General features: G+C 43.5%; 1 protein-coding gene across 3 annotated transcripts in view; it reads left to right on the top strand.

Moving 5' to 3' along the window:
- The first annotated feature begins 7,881 nt into the window (after window positions 1-7,881).
- Window positions 7,882-9,142, top strand: part of RDX (radixin) — a 44,677-nt gene continuing 43,416 nt past the window's right edge. For all 3 annotated transcript variants that reach the window (XR_010783135.1, XR_010783134.1, XM_066544775.1), the window contains exon 1: window positions 7,882-8,043. The gene's annotated coding sequence lies outside the window, so the exon portion shown is untranslated. The remainder of the gene's footprint in view (window positions 8,044-9,142) is intronic.

Genomic DNA, 9,142 nt, shown 5'->3' with positions numbered 1-9,142 from the left:
ATCTCTTCTTATTTATATAATTTCTTAGGCAAAATGTTCTAATTCAGTCACAGGCCTTTTTTTCCATGCCAATTCTGTATCCAAATGTCTCCTAATTCTGTAGCCTTCTAGACTGCCACAACAAGAGCTGTGCAGATATCAGCTGAGATTGTATCATTTGTACATATATGAATCTTAAACATATATCTTGATCATAAACAAGTACTGCACTGTCTACATTGATAGCTCTGTCATTTTCTGGAAACAATATTTTTAATATATAATGTGCACAATTATTTTTTTTATCTTCTCTACCTTGTGCAAACTTAACTTGACGCTGTGCTCCCTCTACACAAACACTGAAGAAATTTCCCCATTTATGTGCAGATTGACAACAGAAATTAAGTTTGCTGGCACCACTGAAGTAATGAAGGAAAAAAAATCTCAACTGTACTTAAATCATAGGAATTATGTAAACAAACAAGAAAGGGCAGATCTTCAAGGTACTAAACCTTTATTTTCACGCAAAGCCTCAATGATTTTGTCTGGCTTCATGTAGAATAAACTCCATATAGAAGATGATGAGCAATCAGTAGGGCAACCAGAGTTACTCTCCTCTTGATCTGTTAAGTGGGTGCAAAGAACATATTTTGTTTTAAAAGAAACAAAAAGTGAGCAAACCAGACATCTTTGCAGGAGGAATGCTCCATCTCATCTAATTAAACTCAAAAGATGAACAGTTGGGCTACAGAGATGCATGCACCAGACAGATGTTCAATTTATTCCCAGAATTCAAGTTTGGGATGTAACAAAATTTTGAATTTTCAGATGGAAAAGGCTGTAACCAAACAATGTAGGCTGCAAGTAGCATTTAATGCCAAATATCAGATTTAATATTGTGTTATCTACAGTCTAATCAGACCGTTAGTTCAGGGTATAGGAAAAAAACCTGTTCATTGTTTAACAAGGTAAATAGCTGGGATAGGTATTTCTTTTGCCTTCATAGGGGATCTCAGTTTTATAACTTTATTTTCAGCCCAAATTTTGTCATCAAAGTAGGCTTCTCTGCAAGTTTACTTGATAACTTGAAAACCTATAAGCCAAATACAAACAAAATTCAACAAAGGTAGGAGCCCTGAAAAAAATTAATATCCTAGAAATGTTATGTAAATATACATCGGGAAAGAAGAAAAAGACAACTGAGGTGTTGCCAGCTGGAAAGGACTGACTGAGCAATCTAGTAACTTGGCTCAGAGGGAATCCACACCAGGCAGAGCTCTCAAGTTTGCCTCAGCCACAGGACAGAATCACAGCAACTCCAAGTCAGTCAGTCACAGGGCTCTGTTTCCAAGCACACACAACCTAAGTCAACCTAGTTTTGTGCAGAAATTTCACTATTTTGTGATTTCAACTTCAGCAGCACCTGCAGTGTCAAGTCTGCCCATATGTACCATCCTTTCAATCTCTGTTCACCAGGTAACAGAAAACCATTAGCAGAATTTAAATTAAGGGGACTAATTTCCTGTTTCTGTTTAATCATATGTCATAGTTTTGGTACTTGTTATATTGTAGCCCAATATAACAAGTTCTTCAACTGCCTTTGAGGTATCCTTAAGGGTAGTCAAAGACTGCATCTTTTAATTTTATTTCCTAAGACAAATAAATACTCTTAAATCTTTCAGACCTTCTTAGTACACAGTGAAATGAAAAAGAAGCATCCTTTAAAAATATACTGGGAGACACAGCACATTGAAGATCTGAGCACCCTAGCATTATCTTACCTTTCTCCTTTTCCTGCCTTGTTTCTCTTTGATGAACTCCAGTGAGGGGTGATTTGATCTGATAAGTTTTGATTGCAACATAGCTGCTGCAAAAGCTTGTGCCCTCTTAAGGCTAAATTACCTTCATGCCTCCAAATTACATCTTTGTAGGTGTGCTGATGATAAAGTTCTGTGGTATTCTGGTTCAGCAAATGAAGTGCCTTGATACATTCCTTGCTTTTTATGCTTGTGAGGTGGAAAAAATTAATCTGGGGGATATCAGCTTCAGCAATAGAGCTGTAGCTGGTTTTAATGACACATGCTTTTGCTAATATCAGCTCAGCCTTCTTGTTCCTGAATTCCCTCAGAAGTGTAGAATGTCTGTGCAGTTAAAACATTGTACTCAGAACTGGCAGATTAACTCTGAAATAAGCCAGTGATTTCGGTGGAGGCATAGAACATTTAAAATAAGAGAGGAATTGTATTCAGTCTCTTGCTATCTCTTTACATAATGTTAATGCTGAGACTTTTTGGGGTTTTTGCTATTTTTTAAAGCAGTTTCATGATTAAGGTTTAGCTGAAAATAACTGGCAAAAATGGTTTGAGGAAACTGTTGTGGAACATCCCCTTCAAAGAAGCAATGGAGTGTTTCCTCCAGGCATTTTTGCATCTTTTGTGATGCTACTGGAATGCCATCAAAAATGTCCCATATCCGGAAAACACAAACCTATTTAAATTTTCACTATTCCCCTGCCTCCCCCTCAATACATACAAGTATTCCAAAAAAATTCCCATACTTAAAAGAGGCTGGATTTGGGGAGAAAAAAAAAAGTGCTTCTATTTTGAGGTTCTGACATCTATATTTTTGTAAAACTGGGAGATGACAAAATATTGAGAATATATTTTACCTGAAAAGTTGTAACACTCCTTCTATGGTTTTGCTTATTTTTACTTGTTAATAAAGAAGCAAGCAAATGCAGTAAAATTAGAAGGGACTAGGACCTTAAAATAGTCCACTGATGGATTCCTAGTAAAAAGCTCTACTTTTTATTATGATTTTATTTATTCACAAAGTTTATGGCTGTCTCTCAGAACAGTGTACATCCACGTTAGAAGAAACAAACAAAAAAACCCACAAAAGACAAACCCAACAATAACACAACCCCCGAAAGCATTTGCTTTGGCTCGAACAGGTGTATACATTTTTCAAGTTTTCAAACACTTGCATCCAATTCTCTGGTAATCATATTAATTTTGTAGGTTTTTTTGCCTGCAGAAATAGATTCTTCAAAAAAGTTGTCTGGATTGGTGCCTTTAAGTGCTTAATACCTTATATACTATTTTATTTTGTTATAACATTATTTTGCTGAAGTGCATGTGGTTATCAATAACTTTGATTTCCAGTGCAATGGACATGACACAGCTACTGCCACAATCTATCTAAATAAACACCACCACTAAAAAAACAGTGCTGTCACTACAGAACAACTTGTACTTGTCATAATAATTATAACTATGAATGAAATAAAAATATTAAGTGGACGCAAGCAGGAAGTGCAGCTAAGTGTCAGCTGTTAGATGACAACCTTATGTATCAGTGAAGGCATGTTTGGGTGACATGACACAAGAAATCAGACAGCTTGCCCCAACCTTAACTGCAAGCAGCTTTATTTGTTAACCTGTCTCTTGTGCAATTACCGAGTTGCAAAAAAAAAAAAAAAAATCATAACATTATAAAGGTGATTGAAATAATAGATGGAATGTAAGTGCTGCATAATACACACTTTGGAATGAGCAAATTATTGCCAAGTGATATGAATACTGATTCACTTAGAATGAATTGCTGATTGCTGAGATCCATATTTGGCACTCAAATAAACACAGTCTTCTACAAGTGATTCTGCTACTCCCTGTGTATTAAGATTTGACTCTGCAATAGGTGGACACCACTATGGTATCTTTGCTGTAGTACCAGGGACTAAATACCAGGGAAAAGCCAAAAATCTGTTGGTGGAAGAAGTCACCAAGTGTGACAGACCATCAGTGATAAAGCCTTTGGGCTTCTTACTCACCCGGGTCTTAGGCTTCCCATGAGAACAGTCAGCAAGAGAAACAATGTTCTTAAATCTTACACTGGCAGGAATTGATTGGGCTGCTGGACAAAGCTTTTCAAACAACCCTTTGGATTTTCAATGGGAAAGGTGTGTGCTGGCCAGCCAGGCTTCACACAATAGTCAATATTATAGCAAGGCTATAATAGCCTCTATTATAGTCAATAATAGAGGCTAAGTCTCCTCAGCCGGGTGATCAAATCAAGGGGTGAAAGACAGAGCCAGCTGCCAACACTGCAGCTCAGCAGATTACCCTGCCCACTGTTGTCCAGGCTTTCAGGTGCTGATTTATCCTTTCTGTCCACTGTGTGTCTCTGAAGAGGGAGCATCCACCTTCCATATGGCTTGTGGTACACTAGGTCTGTCCTCCCTTATTCCAACACTCGTGCAGGGGATTACCCTGGACATGGACTCCTGGACTTCTTCACTGGAGCTGAGGATTCTGGAGGTGCTGCCCAAGTGCAGGATCTTGGCCCTGGAGGACACCTAAATAAGCTTCAGACACCCATGGTATTTCAGAAAGGGAAAATCCAAATTCCCCAGGATCATGTCATATTTTGCTTTTTGAACTTGATCAAAGCTAAGACTGTACATATGCATGCAACAAAGGCAACTTGGAATTCTCAGTGTTGCTACTGGAACCCTTTCATTTTTATTGAAATCTGGTATGTTAATACCATGCATGAAAAATATTTTTTGGAATTAGATACATTTAGTTTTAAATGACAGACAAATTTAACAAGAGACATAAAAACTATTACTTCAGACATTTATTGTAATTTCACCAAATATTTGAAGTATCTGTGAACTCGATTAATCTGATGACTACAGAATACTTTGAATTCCGTTTGTTTCTAGCAAGGACTTTAAGGGGTAATCTAACATACTTTTTGGAAAAATAATTACTATTAATGTCCATTATCACAATGTATCCTTTTATTGTTATTCAAAAACTAACAAAAGAAAAAGCAATTTGGTTTTAGACCATGCAATTAGTAAGAGTAAAATTACCCTGCAATAATTTTAGACAATGTCAGGTCTGCTTCTGTAAACATATTAATAGCTGAGTATGTGTGTGTTGAGTCATATGTATAATTATTCCCAGAATGGCTGCCTTCCAGGCATGGAGGCTGAGTCCATGTATAACTCTTCACGTTAGGGGCATGGTATGGGCAGCACTACTTCTATCCAGGCTGCTGGCATAAATCATAATTGAATTAGGTAAGGTCAAGGTGCTTTGCATACCATTTGAAAATAAAAAAAGAAAATCAGAAATTTCTCATGGTGGTGCTTTTTTTTTTTTAGTTCTCCTTTCCAAAATGCCTTTTCTAGTAAATGCCCCTTGAACTGTACATTTGGCTTTAATAAAAGTAGATTCTAACACACAACTGGGTATTCACTGACTGATGCTTTATGCTTTTGCAGGTGCACTGAAGAAGAGAAACCTTGGCCCAAAAAACATTACTTTCTAAAAGGATTCTAGGATTGATTTCTCAGATCAGGCAATAGAAGTTTAAAATCTGTTTTTTAATGAAGAGCTGGGCTTTGGCATTACTGCTGAAAGACAAACTTTTGTCTTGCACTTAGGGCATTCTTATCATTAGCTTTATCTTTATAACCTACCTCTTAAAGAACTGTGTAATGTGAGTTGATAGGGGTATCTGAAAGCCCTCTTTATTGCCTGTAGTTCTTTCTGTAGATTCAGTTTCATGGCTACAAAGAATATGATCTCTAACTACACTTCTGTTTTTACTGCCCTGTTTTATCAGACAAACTGCAATTTTACACCTTGTTAAGGAAGCAAGGTGAGAAGAAAACCACATTATACTGTGGACAAGGAAGATAAGACTATTATTTACCTTGACATTTCTGAGCAATAATATTCTTCATGTAACAGGATAAGAGATAAAGCATATCCTGCAGTGATAATGCACAAACTGAAAGGAACTGGCTTCCACATGCTATCAACACCAGTAATGAAACTGAGCCCTAGTGCAACAATCCTACATTTGAGCCAGTTCAGAACGGACTATTTGAGAAGAAAGCAAGCCTTTAATTCGGTCAACTAAAGTAAACACATTTTATCTGTGCACTGCAGTGAATCATAGCCAATTTATTTAAGTGGCTGAATGAAACAGGGTTTGTTTTTCTGCATTTTGTTTGTTTGTTGCATTTCCCTTGCTCTGACCTGCAGGTAAAGGCCATCTGAACGGGGAACAGTACAATGCACACTAATGGTGGCTGATCCGTGAAACTGTGTATCTGCAGACACTGCAAGATGCCTTAGAAATTTAATGTACTGCAAAATACTGTTTGACACGAGGATGTTCTTTACAATGAAGAACAACAGAGACAAGAAGGAATTAGCCACTGTCGTTTCTTCCTTGGAGCAAAACGGCACAGACAAAGCTGGAAGTGAAATTTTAGCCCATGTGAGGAAATTAAACATACTTTTAATAGACTGAGATGTTCAGATTCTGTGATGATGACTTAAGATAAATGCCAGTTTGAAATAGACAACAAAATGAATAAATTAAATAAATGTCTCCCAAAAAAGTAATTATGTTCAAGTTTCTATCAATATTTAATATTATAATAGTTTGTATTATGTGGTCATTTACGTTATCAGAATGTTCTTTAAATTTTGTCAAAAAAATTTTAAAATATTTAGTCAGTGAGGCTCCCACAAATTCTCTGGGAGATTATTCCCTCTTTGCCAGGCTGCTTTCCTTCTCTTCCCCATCTCAACTTCACCACAGAATGTTCTTTTTATTCTTTTTGAATCAGCTTTAAATTGAAAATTCCTCATAGTTCTTCCCCCAACCTCTCTTTATCAGACAGCCAGAGGGTGAGGTGTATTAATAGCAGCTGCATGACTCAGAGTTGGTAGCTCGAGTGGATCTCTTTGCACTGAGCTTTGCTGCTTGGCCTCCCTGCTTGGGTTGCCACTGAGCTCCGGGAGCACCTTCACTTCCTTGCAAAAAAAATAAACTGAGAAAGCACAGTGGGGGCTGGGATTGCCTCAACCTCTCTGTCCTTCAGAAGGATTCTCCTCACTGCTATTTTCTTCTACATTCCCATTGTGACTGTATACAAAAAAAGGAGAAAAATATAAAAAAAAAAGTGTGATCCCGTCCACCAGCGTGACTGTTTCACACGACTGAGTGATGGAAAAAAGAGAAAACGCCCATCACTGCGATGATACGAAGGAGAAGAGGGTCAGCGCTCTCCACTCAGACTGCATTCCATGCTCTTTCCCTGAAGGCAGCCCTGTTCTCATGAGCCATCACAGCTCGACCCTTCCCAGCCCTGGCTCACCGCTCACCCCGGTGCTGCCCGCCGCACCGCGGGGCGGTGGCATCGCCAGCTCCGAGCCACCCTATCTGCCGAGACACCCGGCCTCCCGCCGCACCCGGAGCACACGCCTGCCTAAAAGGCGGCACGATGCCTGGCGGGGCTTTGGACGGAAAAAAAAAAAAACACAACCAAACCACGCCGCCAACTCCCCCTCGCTGGCTGAAGCCTTTTTTGAGATTGTCCTTTCCCGCCCGCGCTAACGGGAGAGCTGCTTCTCCTCATCCCCATCTCACTCAAGCGAGCAGGGGGTTTCTGGCGGGCGGCTCTGCCGCTGCAGCAGCTGCCACAGGCTCTCATGACACCGTCAGGGCTGCGCGGGGTCCCAGAGCACCGGCTCCGCCGGAGCGCGCGGAGGGGCGCGCAACCCGTACGGAGGGGCCTGCGGTCTCAGAAGGAAAGCGCTCGCCCCGCCGTCCCCTCACGGGAGCTCCGTCCCCCGCCGCCAGGAGCCGCGCTCCCCGAGCTGTCCCCGTCCCTCACGGGAGCCCCTCGCGGCCACCGCCCCCGCGCCCCTCCGGGCACCGGCTTCGCGCCGCGCGCCGCGCATGCCCGCCCGCCCGCCCGCGGTGCGCGTGCGCAGTGCGAGCGCAGGAGCCACATCTGATAGGGGGGAAAATCCGAACGGCGGCGGCGGCCGCCATATTGCGGAGCTGTCACAGCGCCCGCCGCGCTCCGCGCCGCATCTCCGGCGAGCAGCGCGGGGCGGCCCCGCAGCGAGGGGCGGCGGGGGGGACACACCGCCCCGCCAGGAGCGGAGAGCGCCGCACCCCGAGCACTCTGCCCCGGGGGCTCGGCGCCCCCCTCCGCTCGGCGCCGCGGAGGGAGCGGAGTCCCAGGTGAGGCGGGGTGCTGAGGCGGGGGGTGCGCGGGGTGCTGAGGCGGGGGGTGCGCGGGCGGCCGCCAGCGGGGCCCCGGGAGGGCAGCGCGGGGGCGGAAACCCGAGGCGTGAGCCCGCCCGTAGCCCTCAGTGGGCGGGGGGCACCGGGCGACTTGTTGCGGCGGCGGGAGCGCGGCACCGCGCCGCTCGTGTGCGGGACACCGCCTCCGCCCGGGAGCGGGACCCGGCTCGCCGAGCCCCGGCTCGCCCCGCTCTGTCGGGGGGCCCCGGGAGCGCGCCCCCGGCGTGCCCGCGCAGCCTCCGCTGCATTATTCATGTCCCCGAGCGGCGCGGCTCGGCAGGTTACACCGTAGTAGACATGTGGCAGTCGGGTCGGGCCAGCTGAGTGCGGCGGTGTGGGAGAATAATAAGGAATTACTTCATAAACAAGTGCTGTGGAGCATCTGTTGCTGTCTATTGTTTTCGACAAATGCGCGTTTTTAAGAGTCCTTAAGTACTGACCGACGTAATGGGCGCAGCGGCCCTGAATGAGCCTTTGTGCATTGTTGTTTTGAATGGATTAATGTTTTGTAGAAGTCGTGGGCATTTGTAATTAACCTTGTCGCTTAAAGTTTAGCGCAGATAAGGGGTTTTAGTTTCAACTTTGTGGAATTCACTTGTCTTTTGTCAGTTTCTTAATCTGAACGCGAAAAAAAAAATCTCTTTGGACTCCATGCCAGCACAACTAATCACTTTGGTTGTAAGGTGCTGTTAAGCTGTCTTTTCCAGTCTGTCTAACACCCTAGACAAGTATTTCGTGTTCCTCTTTCTAGTACAGGCTTTTAAAAAGGTTCAGTTTTTCAAACTGAGTTACGGGAGTGGCATTTTCTGAGTTTTATGTAGTTCAGCCTCTGTGGCTGGTTCGGGTCAGGCTTCAGATGTATCGCTACATGTCGCTCTGGTTTGTTTCCATCGGCGATGCCTGTCGCCGTGTCTGTGCCACGGGAGCGTTTTTGGGGACGCGTGTGCCTGCGCAGCGCCTCGCACATGGAGAAGATTGTGGAGATGCGGTTGTTGCTGTCAGCTCTGGGTGCGTTGGCACAGCGCTGCTGGGCAAC

This window comes from Molothrus aeneus, chromosome 2 (genome assembly GCF_037042795.1).
Source record: "Molothrus aeneus isolate 106 chromosome 2, BPBGC_Maene_1.0, whole genome shotgun sequence".
Taxonomy (NCBI): domain Eukaryota; kingdom Metazoa; phylum Chordata; class Aves; order Passeriformes; family Icteridae; genus Molothrus; species Molothrus aeneus.
Note: the sequence above shows the minus strand (reverse complement) of the source record. Positions and strands in the feature narration are given on the sequence as shown.